The 14,552-nt window shown below is 40.0% G+C and overlaps 1 long non-coding RNA gene across 1 annotated transcript in view; it reads left to right on the top strand.

The window, feature by feature from the left end:
* Positions 1-12,339, top strand: part of LOC147205852 (uncharacterized) — a 38,353-nt gene extending 26,014 nt beyond the window's left edge. Inside the window, exon 3 of the long non-coding RNA XR_015100611.1 lies at positions 12,271-12,339. This is a non-coding gene — a long non-coding RNA (uncharacterized LOC147205852). The remainder of the gene's footprint in view (positions 1-12,270) is intronic.
* The last annotated feature ends 2,213 nt before the right edge of the window (positions 12,340-14,552 follow it).

The following is a 14,552-nucleotide window of genomic DNA, read 5'->3' as shown; positions in this document are numbered from 1 at the left end:
AGGTAAACACGTAAGGCTCCTGATAATCCTGCAAATCCTTTGATTATCATATTTTATTATCTCTAAAATATTTCCCTGACCATTTATCCTACTCAGAAAGGGTCAGGACTTATACTCGTTCAAGTTAAAACAATTGAATATTTACAATTGCAAATCCTTGTGTGTGTCCTAAGTACTCAGTTCAGTCGAGGCACGGAATCTGTCTTTGTGATGTGAAATGACGAAAAGAAAAACGACCTGTAGCCTGCGCTGTGTTAGAATGTGTCACTCAGCAGAATAAAAATGCCAAAGAATGAGCAAACCGTTCCAATTATCTCCTTTCTTCTTCTCCTACTCGTTCCTCTTCTTTGTATTTTGGCAGTCTGGATGCCTTGTGGGCACTTGCCCCCTCTCACAAGTCAGTCTCGGGACCACGCCAGATTCCTGGTTTGGGGGAGGACACTCGATTGTCATGGAGAAATCATTTTGTGAGTGCTGTGCTGTGTTGTGTTGGTCAACTAGAGTACACCGCATAATATAAGCTCACTAAGAAAACACATGCCGACTGTTTTGCTCATCATTTGTTGGTTCACTCACAATTTAAATTTGTATGTGTCAACCCGATTTAAGATGTCACAAAAGCGTATTCAAACGGTGTCATTACCCATCCCTTTTTGGTGTCAGTCCTTCTTTGGTGTGCTACTTACTGTATTTGAATAACAGCTTTTCCACTTGATCAAATGACCTGCACTAGTAGAGCAAATGCACTCATGTTTGCTCTTGGTAGTTTTAGTCAGTGTTTACTAAATACATCCAAGCAGTACAGTATTTGAGTTAGATGAAAGGATTGACAATTCTTGTTCATATTCTACCACAATGGTTGTACCTTTCTCAGTGCGAATACAAATCGATTTGTTGAAATTCAAGGTGTCAAAACAAAAGACCAATTGTTTACCTTCTTTAAAAGTTATTATTAATTATTATGATCTGCAGCCAACCCTGTTGAGGGACAAGGTTGAGCCGGGGCCTGACTTTGGGGTGGTTAATCATAGGGCACATGCTGCATGGACAAACAACTTTTTATACTCACATTCAAACCTTCAGGCAATTTAAAATCTCCAATTCAAATAACATCCATATTTTTAGACTGGGCTACGCTGTAGCGTTTAGCGGCGTTTCAGTCACAAGTTCATTTGAGAGGCATTTTGACTCTGCGACGGTAGGCTATTTTTAGTTATCTTAACAAACACATGGGCAAAAAAAAAATAGTGATCATCCTTTTTATTCTTATGCCTCCTCACATCGATGTTTAGTCTCCTTTAATGCATCACTCTACCTGCGCCCTCAGTTTGTGTTATGAGAGACTCTGGGCCAATCATCCATGACGAGCGAACCCTTCTATGTAATCCTGGTCTTTCATGTTCAAAGATGAGCAGAAGAAAGAACGCCTTGATCGTGTACGCCTGGTTCTGGTTGTCTTTTTATCAAAATGACACATCCACAAGCGCCCGCACGCGCACACTCACACATACACACATACCTTAACGTCTTCGTGACTTGGATCATAGACTGAAGGCATTAACATATTATCAAATATAGAGACACTTTCACTCTCTTTTGAACGCAAATGTCTTGCATTCATCCGAACATCATATTAGCACTTTTTTTTCCAGTACCATGTCAGCATTTACTGCCTTAATGCGACTATCTACTTTAACTCCTGACATCTGTCATGAATAGTAGTCTTAATGTCGATGCTGCCAAATACACTCACTTAAAATCGCTAGCATTAGAGCCTATATGGAATTGACTGGCTGAATGGAAGCAGGAGATTGGTGAGCGCAATGTTCGCTGAATTTTGTGGGGCTGGATGACGGAGGTTGCACGGAGGCAACAATGACGCTGTCCGGTAATGCTAAATCTTCATTAACTGTGGGAAAGCTGAGCTCCTTCTTTGGAGGCCGAGATGAGCTCCTCTGATATGAGCAGCGGAGTTTAAAGCTCGCTTACCTGCCGAAATCAGGTCATAAATACACAATGGCCCCAATTAAACGGGATGACCTAAAAGACCTACATTTTGTTTCTTTCACACAAACATAATTAATGTTTAGTTTTGATACGTTCGTAGACGTAACAATTTAACCACGTATGTAATATGATGGTTGTTGGAGCAGTGTGGACTCAAATGGCTGAAAATCCATCTGTTTTACTCACCATGGATCTAGCTGTCGGGATAAACATAGAATATCTCGCCGATAACATAAATTGTAACGGCCACATAATGTTCAAATGAAAACACAATTTATGAAATTTACCAGTTCCGAAGCCTGCAAAAGGAACAGCTCCCGTACTGATATTCTGACAGTTCTGTTCCTGAGTATTAGAGATTAGATAAATTATGTGGATGTAAAATAAGCATACTCTTTTCAAACAGAGTGTTTGTATGAGGGTGATTATCTCCTTGAGATGACATGGATGACTGTACGCAAATTTTCAAGCTGCACGTAGGTCTGCCATGACACCATAATTAGATAATAGACATGAAGTCTGTATTCTGCTCATATTTAGTCATGCTGTATAACTTTCCCATGCCCGCAGTGTAGCTTTGCGTCCTTGTCACTTAAAATTAAAATACTCCCTGTTGGAGACGCACAAACATTGCAATGCACTAAGCTGAGAATCGGTTTAGGAGAAACGAAAGTTATGATGTCACACCTTGTGTCTCGGTACCGCCCTTCTGATAATATAAAAATGATGTAAATCTCTTCCTGTTTCGCACTCGTGACCCGCAGCCATTGTCTGTAACTCACTGATGCCCAGAATATTCTGTTATTAAAAGCTTTGAAGAAACTGTTCATCGATTCCAGCCTTTATTTGAAGAACCAGCATTCTCCTCGTCCAAAATTCAACGAACACGCGGGGGAAAGGAGGCCGCTTTCCCCCAACAGACACAATCAGTAGAAGTTAGCAAATCAGCCTCAACAAGTATTAATCTGGAAAAATAAAAAATACAAGCAACTATTTAAAGTAAACTATTTTCGTTTGAATGATAAAAACGGTAATGCATGCACCTAGTAAATCTAGTTTGTACTAAATGCTCCTCAATAAAAATAAAAATAAAACAATGACCAGTTATGTTGTCATAAGAGGCCTCTTTGGTATGTGGATCTACTGTAAGTCAGATATGTACGCGATGCAACTGCAGTTTGGGTGTACAGGTTGCCCATAACCTACCTATATATTTTCAAAAGACAACAAACTGTTTGGAAAAAAACAAAACCAGAAAAAAACAGCGGAAAAAGGAACAGAAAACAGTCAGTGGTGAAAGGAAGATGCATTCATTAGAAGTGATAAATATCAGTTCAAATATAGTCATTGAATTTTTTACCAACGAGTGGGGGTGACTGCTGTTGCACTTTGTTGCTTTCATACGTTTGAAATCGCAATCCATAAAAAATAAAATAAAGGATTTGCCACAAATGCGTCAGGACTGAGACCTACATGATGGACTAAATTTACTTCAGTCACCTTAGAAGTCTCATTTGTTTCTGTAAAGTGAACGGCTTCGAAAAAATATTCCACCTTTCATTTATAAGCCACACGCATATTGCGGAGAGCCATTTAGTTAATTAGAAGAGTGAAATGCTACCATACAATAACAATCAAAATCTCGACTCAGTAATCCTTGTCAAACAACACAAACAGGTGATACTCATATCTGAAATAACAGAGATTCCAAATTAAAGCGATTTGTTCACAGAAAGCCCCTCACTCACGGCTGAGTATAACAGCAGGCAAAAAAAAAATACGGTGGAATGGAGCAAGTGGTAACAGTGCTAAGCAGCTAGTGCACGTGCCATAAACAAAGATTTGGACAGAAGCAAAATCAAACCCGACATTTCTCAAATATGCTGCTTCCTGTGTCGGGGAGAAAAAAGAGATTATGCAGGTCACCTCCCCAAGGTATTGGGAGTAGAAATGTTGGAATTCAGAGTGTGATGTTGCCCAACACTTATTTGAAAGAGGATGTGCATCATTGTCTCAGTAAATGTGTGAAGTCTCACCTTTACCCCGAGGCCTTGCCTTGCAGTCTTTTTTCTTTTTTTTTTCCATATGTTTACTTCATTGCTTTGCACCAACACCGTTGTTTTGTTTGTGTTTTTCTCTTGGGACCCATTTTACAACTGCCACATATTCACAAATGCTGGTCTGAATAAGGCCAAGATCACTTTTCCAATATCTGAGAGCAGTGTTGCCACAATTACCTTGAAAGAGTAACTGAGTTACCTTTTGATTACTTGATTTTAAAACGTAATGTTAGATCACAAGTTATTTTAATATTTGCATTCAGCAGATATTGGCAAACCTGTTTGACACCTGATTTTGCCACTTAAATTCATTGGAAGAGCAATTTCTAAGAATAAAGATTAAGAAATGTGTTTTGATTAAAAATAAAATAGACAACGGTGGCCCGGTGGGCGACTGGTGAGCGCGTTGTCCTCAGAGTACAAAGGTGCAGGGTACGATTCCGGCTCCGGCCTTCCTGTGTGGAGTTTGCATGTTCTCCCCTCGCCTGTGTGCGTTTTCTCTGGGTACTCCGGTTTCCTCCCACATTCCAAAAAAACATGCGTGGCAGGCCGATTGAACACTCGTAATTGTCCCTAGGTGTGAGTGTGAGTGTGAATGGTTGTTCATCTATGTATGCCCTGCGATTGGCTGCCAACCAGTTCGGGGTGTCCCCCGCTTACTGCCCGAAGACAGCTGGGATAGGTTCCAGCATGCCCTACGACCCCTGTGAGGGATCCGAACATGGATGGATGGATCAAATAGACAACATTTTTGAACTTTTCATAATTATTTTCTTTCTGGATTTTACAGTTGTTCGACTTCCCATAAATACATAAAAAAAAAAACTGACATTTTTCTCCCTGATATATTCAACTATTTATATTATCATGTCAAAATGTAACATTTGTTTCCCCGTGCCTGCGTGGGTTTCACACATTCCGAAAAACATGCATGCAGGAAAATGGATGGAAGAATGAATGGACGTCTAAATTTGGGGACTTCCTGCAGTCCCACAATCCGGAGGGACTTTTCTCTTTAGGCTTGAATGCATACCGTGCTGAGATCGATGCTTTTTGTTGTTTGGTTGGAGTGTTTTGGAAGCTAGATAATACTTTTGTCGACAGCACAGAGTGTGCAACAAACGTTAATATTTATGCCTTTGGCTGACACAAAAAAGAAAAAAAAATAGGTACTGTATTTTCTGCTTGAAAATGCAAATGTCTCTCCTTCCTCCACTGTTGTTTATGTGGTATGGTACTGACACGAGATTTATCAATGTGCTGATAACATGACATGTGCATGTGAGATTTCACTCCCCCCGAAGTTGAAGGCTCCCACAATGCCTCCCCTTAATCTGTAAGTACCAGAGTTGTTACCGTTTGTGTAGGACCCCAAACGCACGACAACAAACTGCACTAGATTAAGCCGAAAACTTGCTGTCATATCTTATGCCCTTCTCAAAGTCAACTCAGGGAAACCAGGAATAAACACAGGAAGTGGAATGTCCAGAATTGTTCCTCAATTCTGAGTCCGGAAAGACTCCACAAGAGTCACACCAGCGCTCACTGCAGGTGGTTGTCACACAAATTTGCACTGACTGGGTAGGGAGCCAACTTATCCCAGCCCTAACGAGCTGATAAGCTGCAGGTAAGTGATGAGCAGGCAACCCTCAGGTGTGAGATGCAGAGCCCATCCCTAACAAGAGTTCCCCTTTCCTCCATGTTCCATCATGTACAGCTATTTGTAGCGTGCCTTTTGTGAATCATAGGGTGTTCGAACCAGGTATCCTTCCGTATGTTAACTGTCACAATACTGCACATGTGTGAGTGACCACCAAGGCTGAAAAGTATGTTTTGTTGATTTAAGTCTTGTCAAATGGTGCTCACGACTTGGACTGCGAGGTGTCACTTTCTTATCAAAATCAATAAATATGACATGCAAGTAGTAATACCATATGAGCAACTGTAATCTGATTACTTGGCTGGGGAAAGTTACCCATTTGATTAGTCCTGACTGGAAACCATGGACATTTTGGAGTAACAGTAACACGTTGCCAGCATCACTATTTTGAGGTTTATGAAATGGCAGTTATATGCACACAAAAAAAAATGGATTCATTTGAAGGAAATATTTTGGAGACACAGAAAGAATGGATGTTAAAATCTAGATTGTTGAAATAATGTACAGGGAGTGACTTCTGAATGTGCACGTTCATACATCGCTTCCGTTTTAATATTATTGTTAATGTTTATTTTGTATCACATGCCACAATGCAGATCTACACAAAATCAATATTTATTCTTATGAGCTAGAAATTTCTCTCCTGATTGAATAAATGTGTTTGGTTGAAGAATTGGGAAATAACTGCTGGTAGTCGCTGATGGTGTAGTCGTACATTTTTGATGCATGATTTGTGTCAGTGTGGGATTGGTTCACACTTAGTGACGGTGTTGTAAATGCATGGATGGACTCTCGTAGGTGCAAGAATATCGGAGAGGAATCAAAATATGTTGCAATGTTGCCTCGTTGTCAGCAACTGTGTGCACCTGAGCTAACACCATGTAAACAATTAGGCCAGGCAGGGCCAACTGTCAGAAAAGTCTGGCTAACTTCCCTCAAATTATGTGTGAATACATACAGCAGCCTGTTCTGCTCTGTGTAGGCTGTCAAAGCAAATTACGAATCTGAGCAAAACCTGCACATTTTTGCCGGCAACTGCCCAAGCATTATTCAAAGATCACCCATTGCCAAAATTATTTCGACAATTAAGAAAAAAAATAAAGATGTATATGTATGTTAAAACGTGAAACATGGGGGTAGTGGTGTTAACCTGGATTTATAACCATTTACGCAACACTTAAATCAGTGCTCTTTTTTTTAATACATATTTGCCAGCCGGCCAGCATTTTTTTGTCAAATCAAAAAGAAGACAAACCTAGTACTATTTTTCTTCTGACTTAGATATCTCCAAAGGCTTCTAAAATGTATTTGTGAATCATGCACTCACACACACCGAGACACATTTTCAAGGAAGACATTTTATTTGGCCATGTGACAGTACTCTAATAAAACCATCATTTTTGATAACTGGATATAATCCCTTTGCAGTCAATGACTGCCTGAAGTAGAGTGCCCATGTAATCAATTTCACTTCCCTTTTTGGAAATCCTGTGACAGGCCTTCCGTACAGCCACTTGCACGTTTGCTGCTTTTTTTCTGTCGCTGCCAAGACTTTTGTCTTCCAGTTCAGGCATTTGGCTAGGTCATTGGCGAGTACGGTATTCATTTATCTTGCTTGCCTTTAGAAAGTCCGGGCAAGAGGACTGAGACCACCTCTTCAAGCGGTTGCAATCCGCTTGTTCCATGAGCACCAGAGATGGGATGTCGCAGACACTTGACCAATCGTAGCAGTTTGTTTCACTGAACAAAACATGGCAAGTGTGAAAACATCCATCCATCCATCCATTTTCTGATCCGCTTATCCTCAGAAGGGTCGCGGGGCGTGCTGGAGCTTATCCCAGATGTCTTTGGGCAGTAGGCGGGGGACACCCTGAACCGGTTGCCAGCCAATCGCAGGTCACGCGTAGACAAACAACCATCCGTGCTCACACTTAGACCTAGGGACAATTTAGAGTGTTCCGTTCACCTGCCATGCATGTTTTTTGAAAAGTGGGAGGAAACCGGACGACCCGGAGAAAACCCACGCAGGGACGGGGAGAACATGCAAACTCCACACAGGAAGGCCGAAGCTGGGATCAAACCCTGCACCTCTGCACTGTGCTAACCAGTCGACCGTGTCACAGTGAATGTGTAATATGTGCCTCTATGGAAGATTTATTATTTATTTATTTTTTTAATATATATTAGTATTCTCCTTTCGTCCCATTTGAAGGACTTCATTTCTTAGCATCGCCTCACATTTCCCTGTTTCACTTTAATACCCCACTACACTGTTTTACATTCCCTGCCCTCCATCCCAAACCCCACAGAAGAGTGTGCCTCCACTTCTTCTGTGGAACTGCTGTGATTCTGAGTTATCAGTGATTCGTATTACATATTCTTATCGGCTTAGCGTGTTAATCCTCCTGTATCTCAGTGGAAGTATGGCAAGCCTTCTGAGGCATTTTTCAGAGGCGTTTCCCAGTCTTTAAAATGACAGACATTTCATGAAATAAACTGAATATTGGTGGTTTTCTCTTTCACATTGTCATGATTCGGTTTAGGGACCAACAGGTGGCACTGTAGGGCTCCCCTGGCAGCTGCACACCTGTTGGTCATAGGTAATCAGGCCTTTAAAAGGACTCCCAGCCCGAACACTCGGTGTCGGGTCATTGTTGCTTTTTGCTACTGTCATGTGTGTTGCTGTTTGCTGTTGGCTTCTGTTATGTTTAGTTCATTGTTATGTTTTAGTTTTAGTCATGGGTTTTGTTTGATACTTTGGACTTCGTTTGTTTTGGATTTAGTTTTCTTTGTTTTAAATACAATTCTTCAAATACACCCTGCTCCTCCCTCCTGCCTGCTTTTTGGGGTCCACCACCACCGTGCTACGTGACACAGATGCTTCCTATGCAATATACTGTATGCCTTCCATCTAATGCACCTCTTGGTAAAACAGCCTTTTATAGACATTTTGCTGATGGATACCATTTTCCCTCTTCTGAATATTTGATGTTCTGTTCACCAATTGTTCATCTTCACTTAGTGTGTTTAAGTCAGAAAAGGCATGCAGATAAACACTTTTTTTGGCTGTACAGATAGATCCTCCAATTGACTTAAGTTTGTCACTTTTTACCTTCATGAAATGTACACACTCTGGGTGGACAGATTCTGAAATGAGGTTGTTCCCTGTCTACACTTTGTCTGAAAGCGCCACTCTCAGCAACTGCAGTCATTGTAATGGTGGCAATGGAGAGTGAGACTTTGAATCATTTGTTTTTATTTGATCTATTCTGACCGTGTCTGTGTGGCAAAACCCATTGCTAGGCAACACTTTAACAATGGCTGGCTGGCGCTTTTCTACTCATGTAAGGGCTCCAAACAGGCATTCAGTCATGTGCACAGTACTCTAATTAAATGACTTTTATTGTATATATGAAATAAAGCATGCAAGTACACATGCTCTTTCAAAGTAGCCTGTTTGATGAGCTGCGTGCCTGTCATTGGCGATGATCAGTATAACTTAGCGATCCACTATACCCAATTCACATGTAAAGCGGGACATAGGGTGTGTTCAAACCTCAGGGCATGATACCCCATCCGGATTTGTTGTTAAACCCAATCTTTTTGTTTTTCGTTCACATTACAAAAGCAAACGTGACTTCTAATGTGAGCACAACGCATCCGTGATGTGACACGAATCCGCATAAAGTATACAATGCAAGAAAAACAAAACAAAAAAACCATCATGTGGCACAGTGTTTACAAAAGCAAATATGGTCCCGGGTGTTGGGGCTCATTTTATCATCTGATATCGTGAAGAATACTTATTTTACTAATTTTGGGGTTTGAGGCGTCGCTCCTTGATCTCTTCCTTTAATGGAGAAGTCAACTAAGGATGACGTCATATCATAACTGCGTGTAATAAATGAAGCGCCTACGCCTACTATCACGAACAATGTTCACTATATTCTTCACGTTTAATGGGGATTAAATTAAAGTCAAATGTTAAGATAGCAACTGTTACTCAGGCGCATCGCATACATACACACACACACACACACATATATATGGTAGAGGACCCGAGCTGAATGAGGGCCGGACACCACCTGAGGGGTGAGACGAGGACTTTTTTGATATATATATATATATATATATATACGGTATATACACACACATATATGAAAGAGGCCCAGGTTGAATTCGAAAAAAAATCTGAATTTTTACTGCTCATGCGGCATGGAAAAATAAAATTAGATACGGCATATGCCCCCCCCCCCCCCCCCGGTCAAACAAAAAGGGAATTGGGCTACAAAATGAACATATCCCTAGTTTCCAACCTGATCTCTATAGAATTCCCATATTTCATGAAAACCCTCACAATCCACGAATAAAGATCACCAGGGCTGAATTTCATAAAGTGAGTGTGCTGAAATAGGAAATGTTTCAGATAAAGTAAGAAAAAAAAATGCACTTGGATGTTTAATTTCACACTTGATTGTTGGGCAGGCAGTCGAGAGACATAACTATTTTCAGACGAGACGTTAAAAGGGGAATTTTCATATTTCCCCGTAATGCAAGCCATTTTGGAAAACTACTTTTTCAACTGCAATTTGTGGAAGGCCCCTTTCAGTTCCAGCATGACTGAATTTCACTATGTAATCCTCCAGCCTTGAAACAGCTTCAGTCCGACTGGACTCATAAACAAATACTTTTTATTTTATCCAGAATGACTTCTAAAAATCTGGCAACAGTTGTCATTGGTTAAGCACCACAATCTGGTGACATTATTGTATGTAGTCCAGACAAGCCTGGTTATCGAGTCTGATTATTGACACAGTCCAAACACACATAAACATCTGCAAACACACACGCTCTGTCCCTCTTGGAGATAAATTGAATACGACATAAAATGCTGTGTATTAACAAATGTTGTATACTCCTTAGATGTGTCGTAATTGATTTTGCTACGTTCCAATTTAATTTAGTCACACATCATATATTAATGTAGTCGGAGTATTGAAATTGCTCTGTTTGTTCCAGAAAATTGTTTTAATTCTTGTTCTGAAGCCTCTTAATTTGTTTTATCTAGTCGCCATCATTTTACTTGGTCTCATTTATTTTTAAAATATGAAATGAATCCCAGTGTGCATTTGCATCATGTCAACGAATAAAATGATTGGATTTCATGCGTCTTTTGAAATTATTTAATATGACATCACAATGTTTTGTTATGGAATGATCAAATATTTGTTCCGTAATAGTTTTCATTTGTATTGTATTGTATTTGGCATCGATCCATCGCTCTTTACCATCTTTGGATTTCTTCTCGCTTGACTTGGTGAGTCATCTTCGCAGGACCTTTCCAGCAGATACAGATGGATTTACCATTAGATAATGACAAATGCCAGGCGTAACTGAGGTGATTTCAGCACTTACTATTCCTTTGGGAGTCTGTGTTCACTGCACTAGAACCCCACATCGTCCACCCTGACCAAAGATCTTAATTGAATGGGTGGCTCTGCAACCAAGTGATTCAGCCTGACATACATTTCTGCTAATTTCCAGTAGGTGATGTAGTGTGACATGCAGGGCAAAATATTCAAGGTTGTAGCGCATAAGACATTGACATGAGACATGATTTGTTGTTTGACTTTTGCTCTTAATCATAAGGGCATCATTTTTTCAAATAAATGGCTTATGAGACAGACGACTGCTTGGGAGAATGTTTCATTTTATTGCCTGTTTCATACATAGGTTATAATATTGCCTGGACTGATGTGGTTGGCCACAGTTGTAGTATGATATATGTAGTATGTAGCTGAGATGGGCACATAAGAAACTGAGGCTGTGTGAATAGTGATAGTGATGTTATGGATTTGAAACATATACATTGTTGATCAAAGCATCAGATTGAGTGACATCACTTTATATTGATGATAATGATGATGATGATTTACCACCTTTTAATGTCAGCCTCCCATTTGGCTCATAAATTTGTATATGTTATTGTAATATTAGTGTCTCACCAGCTTCAAAGCTGCCTGGTTTATCCATTTAAACGTTTGGTTTGTTGATTTAGATTACAACCATAAATCATTTTAAAAGACTAACTTAGGACATGTTTGGAAAAATGTGGTGTTTAGCGAAGGAGGGTGAAAGCCAGAGCATTTTTTCAGTGTGGAAATGTAGTTAAATATTGGTGTCGTTGATAGTTATGAACGTAATGATGACAATGGCAAAGTCATAATCATTGTGTATGCAGGTAAAGTGATAAAACAATGTGCCTTTGCATTGGCGTAATTCAGCACTGAATCATAGTGAGGGGCAGTGCTCAAATGTTGGGCGTCCCTTTTTTCCGATATATACAGTATATATATAATATACACACATACACACACACAAATGCGTGTGTGGTCATTTAAAGACGGTGAAGAGATGTTTTATTATTATTATTTATTTTTTTTATCCCAGCAAGCCTGCAATCACACCTCGTTATTCATGTTGTGTTTCACAGGAGAGTACATTGAAGTAGTAATCATTTGATTATGTCCTTTGCATTTTCAGGGCTGGTATTATGTTGGAATGGGTGTTTAAATGACAATGACCGGAATCCCACTGGACTGTAATTGACTTGGCAGGTAAGAACTCACTCTGATCCACACTCTGAGATCTACTTTGAAATGAAAATGACACAAAGAGTGTTTCACTGTTAATTTTCAGAAAGAGAGAGGAGTAAGTAACTCCAGAATGTGGAGTTTGGCTTTGCTTGGATTTAGTTGAATCTACAACAAGTAAATTAAAAATGCACACATAAGACATCTCCATTTCTTCTGGATTCCCTCCACTAAATTCTGCCCCCAACACCGACACACACACACACACAGTCTGCAATGCTCCACAACACTAGGTGGCAATGCACCATCTTTCAGCTTCCACTGCTAAAGGACATTTCCACTTGACCTATTACATCATGTCAAAACATTGTAGCTTTGGATGTAATAAAATGACTAACTTAACAGCTCTCCTCATCACGTGCATCATTTCCCCTTTACTAACATTTGTGGATGCTTTTTCCTGTTACATAAGATATGTGTCTTCAATGGGGTCAGCAAAATCAGAAGCACCTACATTCATTTACAACCTAAATTATGATATGTGTTCCATTGAATTGTATAGTTATTCTGTATATTTCAATATTTACAATTAGTCTGGATTTCTGGGCTCATGGTATCAATGCCTACAACCTCTCATGTATATTGCTGGCATTATCCTTGTAGTATGCATTTGAGAAAGGTGCAAAAGTAGAACATTTATTTTAGGTTCACAAGACTTTGCAATATGAATCAATTTATTGGCCAAGTATGTAGAAAACAAACAAACAAACAAAAAAACAATGACCAAAAGGGATATAGAGCGGAAGGAAGCCAGGCAGTTCACTGTTAAATACCCCGATATCTTAGATGCGGAAAAAAACCAAAAACAATGGGGAATAAGAGGGGGGGAAAACAACCGACTCCAACCATTCTCTTTAAGTGGGAGCATTGTTTGAGTCAGAGGGAAAAAAAAATGAGCACAGGTATCTTACATTTAAAAGACAAGTACAGTCATAGCTCTGTTTTCAACCATAATCCGTTCCAGAAGGCTGTTTGAAAAGCTATTTGTTCGAAATCCGAAACTATTTTATTTGCCCATGATTAGGGGCTAATTCACTATGCAGAAATAACAAAAAAAAAGTCAGATTTGTGTAAATCACTACAAACACGTGTGCTCACAATAAACATTACACGAGGAAGCATCACTTCAGTTAAAACCAATCTAGTTGGAACACGTGGGGCCAAAGCGAATAGGAATCCAGCTACAACGTTGATGTTGCGGAGAATGTGTTATTGTCGTTTGTCTACGTTTGCATGTCGAGCACCTGTGGCTTATCAGTCTCGGGCCCTGGAAGGAGGGGTAAAAGGCAAGTAGGAATGCTTGCCTCCGATCGAATTTTCTTCGTCCAGGGTAAAGTCTAGATCGCAGTTGTTTTGGGAACAGGCCATCCACAATTTCAGACAGCCTTGAGAGCCTTTTAGCTTGTGACTTCTCAACGGTTTCAATTCGCCAAATCCTCAATCGGTCATTCAATTTGCTCCTGGCCGGGCCAACTACTCCTCGTTCTTTTCCATTTTGCAAAGCGACTCCAACACCACATCCACTTTGATGTTCCCACCAAGCCTCTGCATCCGTGGGGACACCAGTTTCCGTGTTTCAACCACCATGTTGTTCTTTAGCAGCTAGCTCAGCAAAGTGCAGATTTTTTTTGTTCATATTCCTCATTCATGGAGTCTTCCCAGGGTACAGTATCTCAGTTGTCTTAAATGCACATTGACACATGAGGATCGAGTATTGAGGAGGTTCCACAGACTAGCTAAAATCGAGTAGTCACTGATCGATTTTTTGCAGAGGTCTTTTGGCACCTTGACTGTGACGTATTGTACAAATGTCTGTGCCAGATAGATAGTAAATGGACCAGCACTCTCACTCCTGGATCATGTTAGCTTAAATATACTGTAACTATTTTGATCAGTCCATTTTATTTTGGGCAGATACTGATTTTGATTGATACTGAAATGACTGATTTATGCTGGCTCATGGTTATTATGCAATAAATGTCTGTAATGATTTAGAAATAAATCGTCAAATGCATTTGGCCACATCAAGAAACTAAAAAGTCTTGATGGTTCTAGACTGTTTCTGCATTCTGCATAATACATAATCATCACATCAACACTGAATACATATTTACAAGTCACTCCAAACAAGCATGAGGATTGTGGGGTGCGGGTGGTGGGTGCGGGGTAGCC

Source organism: Hippocampus guttulatus, chromosome 4, assembly GCF_054856545.1.
Source record: "Hippocampus guttulatus isolate MCC_2025c chromosome 4, RoL_Hgut_1.0, whole genome shotgun sequence".
Lineage (NCBI taxonomy): Eukaryota > Metazoa > Chordata > Actinopteri > Syngnathiformes > Syngnathidae > Hippocampus > Hippocampus guttulatus.
This window is presented reverse-complemented; position numbering and strand designations above follow the sequence as displayed.